Source organism: Anomalospiza imberbis, chromosome 18 (assembly GCF_031753505.1).
Source record: "Anomalospiza imberbis isolate Cuckoo-Finch-1a 21T00152 chromosome 18, ASM3175350v1, whole genome shotgun sequence".
NCBI lineage: Eukaryota > Metazoa > Chordata > Aves > Passeriformes > Viduidae > Anomalospiza > Anomalospiza imberbis.
This window is the reverse complement of record NC_089698.1, coordinates 4,811,448-4,825,151: the sequence shown is the minus strand read 5'-3', so window position 1 is coordinate 4,825,151 and position 13,704 is coordinate 4,811,448. Positions and strand designations below refer to the sequence as shown.

The following is a 13,704-nucleotide window of genomic DNA, read 5'->3' as shown; positions in this document are numbered from 1 at the left end:
ACCGGAGTACCCTCAGGCCAGTGGCAAAAGAAGCAGCACACAGGCAGTCCCTGCTCAGGACCTGGCCCCACAGCTCCTCAGCTTCCTTGCCTGCAGGGCAACCGTGGCCCGGATGCCTCGCAGGAACCCCCTGCCCATCCCACCAGCAGGAGCAGTGAGCCCAGGGCTCCCAGCAGGCCCCTCCTGAGCCCGTAGAGCACACGGTGTAATCACAGTGACTTTGAGAAGAACAGAAACAGAGGCTTTGTTCTCCTGAAATCTCAAATCCTGCCCTGAAATGTTTATTGTGAATCACCTCCCGGTGAGAGCGCCCGGTCCTCCCGGCCGCTCTGCCTGTCAAGTCAAATAGCCAGAGCGATGTCAGGAGTGCACAACACCAGTGTCAAACAGCACGAGACGCAGCCCAGCCTCTTCCCTAAAGAGCCAGTTTGTTGATGCTGCCATCTGAGAAGTCCCCCGCTACCTTTGCGGGAGCAATTACACTGGTCCCGTTACCTCAGCAACAACCATCACACTCTGGTGTCACCGCCGGTGCCACCACGCAGAACACACCGAGGCAAGGAACTGTCCAAACACGGGGACTGATCCTGCTGTGTTTTCCCCGCCGGGCTCTGCTGAGCTCCCTCCTTCCCCGGCGCCGCTGGAAGCAGAGGCAGCAGCCCGGGGATGCTGGGGAGCGGCCGGCAGGTCATTTGCATTCCCGGTGTCGCTCCCAGCCGCTGCCAGCTGGGAGCAGTTGGGCAGCAGGCTCGAGAAGAACAAAATAAAAAAGAGAGAGAAAGCAGCGAGAGGTGCAGCGTGTTATTTAACACTGTTACTCTCATACTCAATTGGGACTCACCTGCTCAGAGGTTTAATTTGGTTGAACAAAGCTTGTGGCACAGCGAGTGCAGCCTGCACTGCTCCCCCTCAGCTCCAGCCTCGCTTCCCTCCCGACCTGCCGGTGCTAAAGATAAGAGCTGTCTCTCATTTAGCAGTTCTCCTTGAGTGATTTTTATTGTGCTCATCTGCATTGTAGTAAACTCCTAAGATAGCCAGATAATAACAGCAGTGCCATGGAAACAGGCAGGAAAAGAGACCAAACACCGTATTTGTGATGCAGAAATGCCCACGAAGTGGCAAAAGTTGTTAGTGATGGAGAGGGAATGGTGAGGCTCAAGTCTCAGCTGCTCAGCCAAGCTTAGGGGGTGCAGGTGGGCCCAGCTCCCACGAGACTGCACCCCATGGGCATCACAGACTCCGGGGCACCACACCTGGGGAAGGGACCTGCTGCTGGGAATTCTGCTGCCTGGGGTCCTCCTGTCCCTCCAACAGCTTTGCTGGGGGCTCAGGTGGGCTGGGAGGCTGGGGTGTGTTTAGGGACATGGGCTGGGATGAAGCACAGGATGCACCGTGGGATGAACTCCCCAGAGCTGCTGTGATTGGAATAATTTCCCTCCCGCAGCCTGCGCTGAGGCCTAATGGGCTGTGAAATCTCATCTCACCCAGAGAAACAGCGGGATGTGTGCGGAGGGAGAGCAGCAGCCTCGGTGCTCCCGGGATCTCCGTGCTCCTGCTGCTCCCCGAAACACCAGGGCCCTTCTGCCTGCAGCTGGGACCTGCCACTCTGAAACCCCTGCAGCTGGAGCAGCTCCTGCAGCCCTGGCATGGCTGGGCATGGCTGGGCATGGCACAGCCCAGCTCCACAGCAGGAACAGCGCCGACAGGAGCGGGCAGAAAGTGGCCTCTTGAGCTCCTTCAGCAGCTATCGGGGCCGGAGATGTTTGCTTGGTCAGAAACCTGAGGTATTCCAAGAAATAAGACAAACATCTCCTGAGGCCACTTTATGGGCATTGCTCTAATTAGCACCGTGTTCATCGGCCATTACCTCAGACCTTTGATTAACAGTGGAGAAAATCAATAACTGCTCTAAAAACTCAGATAAGTTTCACAGCTAATTTTAATTTCACATTTTAATCTTGTATTAATGTCAATCTTAATTACCATAATTAAGTCAGATGTGACTTAGCAAGAGCAGCTTGGAGATAAGATGTTAAAGGCAGACAGTGCCTTTCTGGGGCTGCTCACTGAGGTTTGGGAAGGGGCTGATGACAGGGAGCAGAGGGGGGTCCCACAGGGAGCACAGGACACCCATTTTCCTGTCCTTCCCAATGTCCCCAGCCTTGTCAGCTCCCTGCCTGGAGCTGCTCAGAGTTGCTTTGCCTTCTGGCAAAGACTAGCTTTTATTTTGAGTGCTTGAGCCCCCAGCCCCTCGCACGGCGGCTCCTCAGCACCAGGGAGCACAGGGAGGTGACAGCCCCACGGCACCAGCCATGCCTGCACTCTCCTTGTCACAGCAGCTGAGATCCACGAGATCCGAGCTGCCTGGAAAATCAATCTCTCATTTATTCTCGCGCCGCTGCCGCAGCCGCCGGTGCTGCCGCGTTTGCTCTGCAGTTGTGCCCATTGATCGCCGCCCACTCGCAGCTCCCCGCACCCGCGGAGCAGGGGCAGCGCTGCCAGGGGCTCCAACCAGCCTGGGCATTGCCTGTGGAACCCTGAACACATCCACCGGAGCCCTGGACACATCCACCTTGTGGGATCCTGCAGCATCTGCCCTGCAGCGGGGTGGGACAGACCTCACAGGCAGCTCCTGTCCCCCCACACCGGCGCAGCCGCAGGTGGGAGATGGGGACGGAGGTGCTTTGGGGACAGAGGTGCTTTGGGGACAGACCCCACCAGGAAAGACCCCACTCCCCTGACTGCGTGTGAGCCTTCCCAAACACGCTGGGGATCCTGCAGAGGATGCAGCTGCTCCGTGGGGCTCCCGTGAGGGCACAGAGTGCGTGCACGGGTGCCAGGCTGCTGCCTCTCCTGCCCTCTGCTCACACCGGGGAGCAGCCTCCTCCCTGCAGCTTCCTTGGGAAGCTTTCACCCCTCCTCCACAGTGCCCGGGGGGGGCTTCAATGGCACAAGGAAGCGGAAAAATAACCTCAGCTTTAGACTTGGAAGCAGAGGTGCCCCGTAGTGCAGCTGAAAGGCGGCTCTGAGGAGCCGTCCCCAGGCTGGGGGCACTGCTGGTGAGTGGCAATATTGTCCCAGGGCAGAAAAGGCCTTTGTCCCTCCGAGATGGCAGAGCCACTCCAGCCTTTGGCTTTGGGAACGGGGCTGATTCCCTGCTTTGCCTTCCAAACACGGCGCTGAATGGGGGGTTTGAGCTGGAGGCCAGGCTGGCACCCAGCCCCTTTGAGCCAGAGCCAGCGGGCACAGCTGGGGGCCCGCTCAGGAGGGAAGTCCTTGTTCCTTGTCAACAGAAGAAGACTTTGCACAGCTTGAAAATAGGCTCCCTGTTGCCCACTGGGGTTTGGAGAGGGCTGAGGGAAAAAAACCCACTGAGGGGAAGGCAGGCAGCAGCATCCCTGTGGAACTGGAGGGAAGGGACAGGGTGCTGTGTCCCCAGGGTCACCTCTGCACCCCTCAGTGTCCCTGTGTGGGCCATCCCAGCATGGTTCTACAGTCCCTATGTCACATCCCAGTGAGCCATGCCCCCATGGAGCAAAAGCTCTCCTTGTGCACCAGGACTGGAGCCTGGGAGCACCTACCTGAACCCACGGCTCCTTAATTCCCCAGCCAGAAATCAGGACATTGTTTTATGCTCTGTGCATAATTCACAATTCAGATCTTAATTAACTAAAGCTCCTCGTGGCAATGCCTGGAGAGTCTCCCACCAGCTCCAGGCACTCGCAGCCACTCCAGTCCATGGCTGCAAGGCTCCTTCCCAAGGCAATGGTGCTGCTCTGCTTGCTGTATCCATGTCTCACTGCTGTGCTGTGATGTCCCAAAAGTTTTCAAGACTTTTCTGCTGTGACTTTCAGTTCTTTGCTCCAGCAGGATTTGCATTAGTCACAGAGCAGCCAGTGGCTCCATGGTTGCCCCATCCTGACCATCCCCACAAATCCTGGAGAAATCTGCCTTCTACAAATCTGCCTTTGAGCTGGAAAATACCTGCTCTGGGGAGGCTTTCCCGCCTTGTCCTCCATTCTCTGCATCCATTCCAGAGTCAGAATTCCTGCCAGGACTGCTGGTGTTTACTCATTGCATCCCATATAAATTGCAAGAGAGATTACACTGATACATAAAACAGCATTTGTAAATCCAGGAGTGCACAGAACTGTTGTCCTCTCTTGCAATTCCTCCTTGAGGAATAACAAGAAGTTTTTATGAAGTGAGGCAGAGTGCAGCATGATTTTAGTGCAATCCCACTGCCTCTGGAGAGAGGGATTTCTTTGCCTCTGTACACTCTACACTCGCTGTAATCCATTAATTGTCTTCAGGAAAATGCTCTGGCTTTCTCCCTCACACCAGTGTCTCCCCGTGCACTCCAGAGTCCCCTGATGCAGGCAGGAGGGCTCAGCACCAGTGCTCAGCACCCTGAGCCAGGCAGGAATGCCCGGGAAGGCTGGAGGTGTCTGCAGGACAGAATGAGCTGGATGCAGACCTTGGCCCTCAGCACCAACCACAGGTAAATATTTTTCATTTGTCTGGCTCAAATAATTTCCCCATGGGAATCATAAAAGCATTCTGTGAGGAACTGATGCAATCAGCATTCCTCAGTGGTGCTGATTGGGAATAATCCCTGAGTTGTTGGAGACACTGGAGAGAGGGGGTGAGCACCAGCGGGTGGGAGGGAAAGGAACAGGAAATAAGGGAAAAGAAGGAAATCAAAGATTACAGTCGGCACCAGTAACCATGGCACTGTGAAAGCCCGGCTTTGTCCAACAGCTGATTGTGATCTTTGAGGGGATGATGCATTTGAGGGAGGGAGGGAGGTATCCGATGGCTGCCGTGGGTTGTTGTGATGGATTGGATGTAGCATCAGGCACATTCTCCTGGAATCAGCGTGATGCAGTATCAGCACAGCGCATCCTAAGTGGGAATGAACTGGCTCATTGACAGATCCCGGGAACAGACAGATGAGGAGAATCATCCTCACAAGGAGGAATTACTAATGAGCCCGCTCAGACCTGGCATTTGCTCTGTCACTGCTTGAGTTCCCACGGCCTGCAGGCAAACACCAAATCCCTGGAGATGCTGCACAAGCCGGGATCGGTGACTGGTTACCGGAGTGAGCTCCTGCAGCCACACTGCACAGCCCTGATCACAGCACAGAGCCAATTATTCTGCCAAAACAGTCCAGCCACTCGCTTCAACTCATTTCTGTGCCATGAAACAGGGGTTGGAGGGTCCCAGAGACTGGAAGGTCCCTCTGCAGTGGCTAAAGCAGATGGCATCGCTCAGGTCCCAGAAACCCCCTGCAGCTGGAGCAGGGAGCTGTGCTTTGCTCCCCCACAGCTCTGCAGAGGCAGTGGCAGCCCCACAAAGCCCCTCCTGGTGGTGGCTGTGGCCTGGCCAGCAAAGCCTTGGGCCAGCAGGGCCACACCTGCTCCTCTCCTGCTTTGGGCACCACCCAGGGACCAGAATCCATGAACTGGGTGGCACAAGGAGCAGGACAGTGGCACTAACTGTGGCTGTGCCTCACAGGAGAGGTGACAGCCCCCTCCCAGACCACCCCTGTGTCCGTCCTGGTGCCCCAGGCTTGGCTTTCTCTGCAGAGGCTGCTTGCACTCTTTGTTGGGGGAAAAAGGGATTTGTACTAAAGCTCTTTGCATGAAAAAATAAAATCCATACTGTGCTGCTTTGCTCTGCCCAGGCTCCCAAGCTGTGATGTTTCATTGATTAGCTTGTAAGAGCTTGGAGCAGAGCCCGTGCTTTGCTGGGAGCATTTCCGCAGCTCCCGCAGGTGGAAAGCCATTAACCGCCTCCAGCCTCGTCCCTCCGCCTCCCGGGAGACTTTGGGTGGAGGCTCTGGGGTTGTTTAAAGGAGAAAACCCCTAAAACACAGTCCCCACACCGTGGCCGGTGTCCTCACACTCTAGCCACGGCTGGGGACCTGGAGGGGGGTCCCCACACGCAGTGTCACCCCCGGGGCAGAGCCACTGCCCATCCTGCAGCTCTGTGAGCTCACGCGGACACAGGGATAATAACTCGCAGAGATCCTAAGGAAAGAACAACATTTCACTTCTGCAGAGCTGTTATGGAGCTCGCTGGAACTTCCTGCGTGTGTCAGCGCGATGAGAGGCCGGCAGTAAACCCCTGGCACCCCTGAGTGCTGCTGGATAAACTTCTCCTCTGGAGCAGCCGAGCCTCGGCTCCAGCACCTGCTCAGGGATTTGTGGCCGTGGGAGGGCTAATGTGGCTCCTGATGCTCCAGACAGCCGGGATTTCCTGCAGGGGCTCATCCCTGGATGTCCCCTGAGCTCCAGGCCATGGCTCTACCCAGTGGGTTGCTCTAAGTATTTTGGAAGGGTGGGCAGAGATCCCGGCACAGTGCCACAGCAGCCAGCAGCCCCAGGGGATCCGCAGGGAGCCGGAGAGGTGGAAGGCAGGCTGGGGAGGAGGAGGAGGAGGAGGAGGAGAAGCAAACAACATGTGTAGGGCACTGGCAGAGCTTCAGCATGGCAGTGGCGCAGTGGGAAACGCAGCACAAGCTGCCATGGGATTTAGGGAATACACCCCAAACACGAACCAGCCGCCAGGGAGCACCGACCTCGCTGCCCAGGGCTGTGGCTGCTGCTGCCCATCCCCCTGCAGGGGTTTTGGTCAGTGTGCAGCACTCCTTTGGTGGCAGAACCCACGGATTCCTGCAGCTGCAGCACGCTGGGAGCGGTGCCTGTGCCCCCCCGGGAAGCTCCTGCCTCTCCATGGCACGGGACACAGAGCTGCCACTCATCCTCTGCCCCTTGTCCCACCTGGCACGGACTGAGGCACCACCCCAGGATGGTTCTGAGCACAGTTCCCATCCCATCCCATCCCATCCCATCCCATCCCATCCCATCCCATCCCAAGCCCTGTGGGAGACATTTCCAGTTGCGGATAATGAGTGTGTGAGGCACTGAGTTACTGTGTGTGTCAGCTGAGTGACACGGGCACGTCCCACGGCAGCTCAGCTCTCTGTGACCCCCGGGGAGATGCCCCTGTCCCCGTCCTGTCACCCGGAGATGGCACCAGAGCTCAGAGCTGCTCATGCTGTGGCTCAGGCGGGGCTGGGAGAGTAGGAAGGAGGCTGCAGGTTAAAGGAGTTCACTTTATTGCAGTCAGCACTGCTGAGCTCCCTGAGCAGCCACGGGGTTAATGGAATAAACCAGGGAAATTTGTAAATCTCTCCCCAGCACCCAGGAGATCAGCTTTTGTTTTGTGTTTGGCAATGGAAGCAAATCCTGCTCCACTCCCCCTGAGCTGGCCACTGGGATGACAGAGTGAGGACTGGTTTTGATTCCCAGGAGGGTTTTGTGCACCTGGGAAAAGCTCCTTGGGAAATGTGCTGCACCCACACTCCTGGTGGCCCCGAGGGCTGAGGTGATGGGGCTGGAGGGACATGGGACACACAGCCCAGCTGAGTGTAAGGAACACACAACATCGTGTGGGATTTAATAGGGAAGAAGCCTCCTGACAGCCCACCTGTAGGTCTAATAATTTACTATAACTGCTTTTATGGCAGAGCGTAAAAATCTAAAATAAGGCTGGGAATTGTCAGAGAATCCCACACAGAGCTGAATTTTTGTGCAATCAGAAATTCTGGACCCACAATTTTTAGGTTCCAGTGCCTTCCCCTGGAAACTGAGGTGTTCAGCAGGCTCCCACAGTCCTGGTGATGGGTGATCTTCTGTGATGAAGATCTCCAGTGGTCCTGTCCAACCTCAGTGATTTTAGGAGCCAGAAATCCCTTCTCTTCTCTGACCCTGCACCCTCCAGGCCACCCTCGCGCTGTCCCAGCCTCTCTGCAGGGCCCAGCATCCCAGGGAATGCACAGAGGGGTTTTGTTTCCCAGGCCCAAGCTCTCCAGTCCCCTCCACGTGGCACGGGGAGGACAGGTCTGTCCCTGGAGGGTGACATTAAGCACCGAGGTAATTCTGCCTCCAAGTGCTAACCCAGAGCCCTTATCACAATTACTCCCAGGGCCACTGGATGATACTTGGTAATTACGTGGCTCTTTCATCTGGGATCTCAGAGCACTTACTGATCAATTAATTACACTTTCAGCAGGCTTTGGCCCCGGTGCCAGATGCAGATCAATAATCCCCCTCCTGAGATGAGGCTGGCTCTGAATGGCACGGCCCTGCCAGCACAGGGCTCACCCAGCAGGATGGTGCCCAGGCTCTGGGATGCCCAGGCTGCCCAGGGAAGGTGGAGGATGAGGGCATGGAAAGCACATTGGTGACAGTCACAGAATTTTGGTTGGATAAAACCTCTAAGATCTTTGAGTCCGAGCCTTAACCAAGCTCAGGAGGGTCCTGAGCACAGCCAGCTCTTCCCCACCCTCCACAGGCTTTGTTCCCCTGCTGTTGGAGACAGATGGGAGAAGGGAAGTGCCAAGCAGCTCCTCCTGATCCTCACAGCCCCGGGACAAGCTGTTGACTTGTTGAACACAACACCATTGGGAGGAGTCCTGGCAGGAGCCACATGAGCACAGGTTATAAATCTCCTCCCAGAGGGGAGCCTGGCTACACCCAAGTCTAGATTATGAGCATAAATAAAACGGAAAGCAGGAATTCCCCTCAGGGCATGCAGAGGTGGAAATACATGGTCTCCTGCTGAAAACTCTTCAGGTTTTTCATTGGTTACTGCAGGAGGAGAAAACTCACAGGGCTGGGGAGGTGCTGGAGGAGGGAAGGATCTGCAGGAGGCTTTGGTGGGAGACTGGGAGGGCAGAAAGCTGCCAAAAGCTGTGGGTCCATGGCAGCCCCATCCCTCCTGGAGGCAGGAGAAGGATGGGGTCAGGTGAGGACGGTGGCAGGGTCCAGAATTAAGCCCAGCTGGATCTGGTTTCTGGGGTGTCAGGAGCCAGCCAAGAGCCAGCCATGCTGACATCCCACGGAGCTTCTCACCTCTCATTACAACGACCTTTTCCTCACAGACTTCTCCTGGGTTGATCTAAATGACACAACTGGGGAGAGTTATTGCTCTTATAAAAGATTTTCCATTGCATTTCCCCACTGTCGACTCCCCAGAGATGCAAGAGTGGAAATCAAGGCTGTGGGGGCTGTCCCTGGGCAGGGTGTCACAGCCACCTCACAGCTTGGAGCAAAACTGCAGCGTTTGCAGCCTGTCCCTGCCAGAGAGCCGCAGGCTGCACCCTCCCTGTCCCAGCTCAGGGCTGAAAATCGCCAGTCGCAGGCAGAGAAACCCTTCCCCGACACTGGTGGGGGCAGTGGCACGTGGGAATGGGGGCTGGGTGGGAAGCAAGAGCAGGTTTTGTCACCCTGGGACGGTGGTCTGCTCTCTTGGCTGTCCTTCCTTCCTTCCAGGCAACCTTTCAGCCCAGATGGAGAGCGCCATACGGAGTTTTGTTTCCTTCCCAAAACACACGGCACATTCCCTGCCTGTCTAACAAGGTGCCCGTGCCAGGCTGTGTGACACGGTGACAGGCACAACCAGGGATCATCCACGTCCCTGAGCAGGGAGGGAGGGGGACACAGGGGAGCTCTGTCCCCTCCACGCCACACATCCACCACTGGGCCACCCACTCCTTGTCACAGGGCAGCACGGGGGAGGTTTGGGAGCTCAGGGCAGCTGTGGGGCACAGCCAGGGTGGAGAATCTTGCTTCCACCTGGGGTTTGTTACTGAGAGCTGCTAAAAAAGCAGGGTTACCCCTTCCAGAGCTGCTGCTGCACAGGAGGCTGAGGATGGGGAGAGCTTTTACAAGGGTGTGCAGCGCTGGGGTAAGTGAGAATGGCTTTTAGCTGAAGGAGGGGGTGTTTAGATTAAATATTAGGAAGAAATTATTACCTGTGACTGCCCAGGGCTGTGGCTGCTGCTGCCCGTCCCCCTGCAGGGGTTTTGGTCAGTGTGCAGCACTCCTTTGGTGGCAGAACCCACAGATTCCTGCAGCTGCAGCACGCTGGGAGCGGTGCCTGTGCCCCCCCGGGAAGCTCCTGCCTCTCCATGGCACGGGACACAGAGCTGCCACTCATCCTCTGCCCACTTGTCCCACCTGGCACGGACTGAGGCAACACCCCAGGATGGTTCTGAGTCTTGCTTCCACCTGGGGCTTGTTACTGAGAGCTGCTAAAAAAGCAGGGTTACGCCTTGCAGGGCTGCTGCTGCTGGGCAGGAGGCTGAGGATGGGGAGGGCTTTTACAAGGGTGTGCAGTGCTGGGTAAGTAAGAATGCCTTTTAGCTGAAGGAGTGTATGTTTAGATTAAATATTAGGAAGAAATTATTATCTGTGACTGCTCTAAAAGCTGTGGGTGAGGGGGTGGCTGCGGGGATGTCCGGACATTGAGAAGAAGCGGTGCCAGCAGAGGGATAGAGGGATGAGCCATCAGCTGGGATTTCTCCAGCACTTAAAAGCCTCCTTCACATTCTGTGCCATGAAACACAGCCGTGATTTTTGTTATACAAGTGTGATTGCTTATAACAGCATGAAATTACAGCCAGAGCTGGTCAGCCTGGCAGCAGATAAGCAGGGCTGGGAGTGTGGCACTGCGTTGGTACTTGGGGAGGGAGGGTGGGTGGCAGCCCCTGGTGAGCCACATCTCTGGGCTATCCCGGTGGTGAGCCCAGAGGAGATGGATGGGCAGGAAGGATGAGTCAAGGGGCTCAAATTGGGAACAAACACGTGGCATGCCCTGTCCAGGGCATGCTTAGGCTCTCATTTGGGGATTCCAGTTCTGAGCGCCCTGAGTGCTACTTCAACACTGCTCTGTGCCGCACCTCCCTAAATCCCTGTCATTCCAGGCATTTTCCTCACTTTCATAAGCTTTTTTGCCACTCTGAAGAAAAAGGTCTCCATTTACTCATCACTGCTCTAATTCCATTTGCGAGCTGCGGGTGTCAGCCAGAGGTGGGCCAGCGAGGCCCGGGAAGGATTCCTGGCAGAATGAGCCTGTGTGTGCTGGGTGGGATTGATTTCACGGTGCAGAAGCCACTCAGCAGCAGCCCCTGCCTGCCCTCCTGCCATGCACAGCACTGTGGAAAATGCACTTATTCGCATATTAGACCGATTCTCTGAAGTTCAAGCCTTCCGGGTATTTCTGGTCCCTCCCAGTCCTGCCATCTGCTTTCATCCCCTTTCATCCCACTGCCCCTGCACCTCCCTGCTTCTGCTCTGCTTCCCGTGTTTGTCAGAGGGCAAATAAATCAGCTGAGGGCTGGCCCAGGGTTGGGGGCTGGGAGCTTTTTCCTGGCGACTGCGCTCTGCCAGCCTGACCTTTCCAGGGAGCAGCCCAGGACTGCTGCACATGGCATTCCCTGTGCCGCAGCAGCACGGCCAGGAAGGGGACCCTTCCCAGTGTCTGGATCAGTGCTCTGTGCCCAGAAAGCCTCGAGCATCATGGCATGGCAGCAGAGACCTTTGTGGGATCGACAGGGCTGCTGGTGGGACAGGGCTCAGGGGTCAGGGCAGTGCTGCTCTGGGAAACACCGGGTGCCTCTGGCTCTTCCTCAGACCCTGATGGATCCCTGTGGCTGATGGCTGAGTCTTCCACCCTTAGCCAGGCTGACAGCTTCCAAAAATCCTGTTGATGGATGATCTCATTAACCAGGGGTGCACTGCGAGGGAGGGAGGGGAGCAAATGACTTCTTGCCTTCACTGGGGGCTTTGCTGGCAGTGTGAAGATGGTTCGTTCCTGTCACCCTGTTCTTTTGAGAGTTTTAAAGGGTTTTTTTTAAGTTCTTATGTCTTCTAATATTTACATATTTCAACTGAGTTTTCTCACGCATGTTCATGTAAATAATGATTGTTTTGCATTCTTTGTGAGTAGAGGGAATTGATGAACTGTTGGTTTGACCAGTGTAGTTGGAGAGGTGGCAATTTCACCCTCCAATCCACTGTCATTTTTGCTATTGTATATATAATAGAGTCAAAAAATAAAGTTTGCTTTTTTAGGTTCTTTTTCTTTCCTTTTACATCTAACCTGCTTCTGTGAATTATTTCATGTCGCAGTGTGATACTTTCCCTCTTCCCCAAAGCCAGGGAAGCAGCGGGTGTGTTCATCACTGCAACATGGCCTGGCAGGTCCCTGAGGCACTGGGAGCCAGACAGAGGTTGGGGTGCTCCTTGCTGGTCCCTATCCAGCTGCAGCCCAGAGCAATGATCCATTTCCAGCTCTCAGAAGGAGCCACTGAGATGACCCAAAGCAGCCAAGGAAGTCACAGGGCTAGAAATGTGCCTGCAGCCAGGGAAGACACCTCAGTGTGCCGGAGAGCCATTTCCATGCTCACCACTCATGGTTAGCTCATCCCTGTGTGCTCACAGCGTGGATATCCAACAGGGAGGTGATCCAGCACAGGAGTGGGAGGGATTTTGATTTTTCTTTCAGGGATCATGTTTATTTTCTTGACATGCTTCAAGGAGTTCTGTGCTGCAGTGTAGAGGATGAACAGGCTCTCCCCAGGGGTGCCTGGGTGCAGTTTTGGCAGGGGATCAGGGATACAGGGACTGAGTGAAGCTGGACTCTGCCCTTCAGCACTGCTGAAGATGCTGAGATGCTCTGGGGCTCATGGCCCAGGGGAACACTATTTGGTTTACCCAAGTTTGTCTGCTCTTGAAGTGAACAGTTAAAGGGAGGAGAGTTCGAGCAGGGGAAGGCTCCTGGCTGTATTAGAGGGAAGGTTTGCAGTGCTGGCTGTGGGATCAAGGGCTGCATTAGCATTGACCTCAGCTGTGGTGAGATTTCCTAACTCGCACAAGGCTGTGCTGGGCCCTAAACCTCACAGAGCACTGGGCAGAGATAGCCCCTGCCTTGCAGGAGTCTCTGGGGTCTTGATTCGTCAGTGTCTCCTCAACACCCCATTCCCAGAGGGGAAGGATGCCCTGGCAGTGCAACCCACAGGCCTGGCTGCGCATCAGGCATCGTTGTGGCACCTGAAACCAAACGTTGTGCTGAGCAGGAGCCCAACTCCAGTCTCAGCGAGGGAGGGAGATAATTGAGGAAGGCTGGGGGAATCAAGCTGCCCTCTCCCCTCATCCTGCTGCTGCAGCTCTGCCCTGGCACAGTGGAAAGGCCTCATGCTGGGCTTCAGGCAGAAAGAGCAGGTGATAGTTGTAAAGTCTGGCGTTGCTTGCAGGAATGAGTTATCCCAGGAAAAATTCAGGTTCTCTGCCCCTGAGAGCTCCTGAAGCTGTGATATGCTCCTTCTGCAAGTGAGAGAGCCAAAGTGAACACGGAATCAGCACCATCTTCCCCCTGGAGTTCTTCTTCAGGCTTCACTTGGTGTCATAATGATCCAATCAATCCCAGGAGGCTCCAAATAATTATTAATTAAGGCAATGATTGGGTGATTTGGCCGTCATTGCAGCTGTCTTTCACAGGGAGAGAGAAAAGCCTGTTCCTTTCTTATTTTCCCCTAAAGCCTGACTCTGATGGCACGCGGCTGCTCTGCAGAACACAATGTAATAGCAGGGTGAGTCACAGCCAAGGATTTGTATTCAATATCGGTTCGGATTACATTAGCTTTGCCTAATGCCTGAGCAATAAAGTGCCTCTTCATTGTATAGCTGCAATTTATTTCGGCTCCTGGGTTGGTACAGAGCAAACATCCATCATGCAGCAACACGTGTGCCCTGCAATGGGGGCAGGCTGGGGGATGCCGGCTCTGCCCCTCCTCCTGCTCCCTCCCGCCAGCAGCTCCTATTCTCTCGAAATCCTAGAACGGTTTGGGTT

General features: G+C 55.5%; 1 long non-coding RNA gene across 1 annotated transcript; it reads left to right on the top strand.

Annotated features, from left to right (window-relative positions):
- The first annotated feature begins 3,826 nt into the window (after positions 1-3,826).
- Positions 3,827-5,336, top strand: LOC137484993 (uncharacterized). Its single transcript, XR_011005136.1, has 3 exons — positions 3,827-4,038; positions 4,365-4,501; positions 4,936-5,336. It is a non-coding gene; the product is annotated as an uncharacterized lncRNA (long non-coding RNA).
- Positions 5,337-13,704: the final 8,368 nt, after the last annotated feature.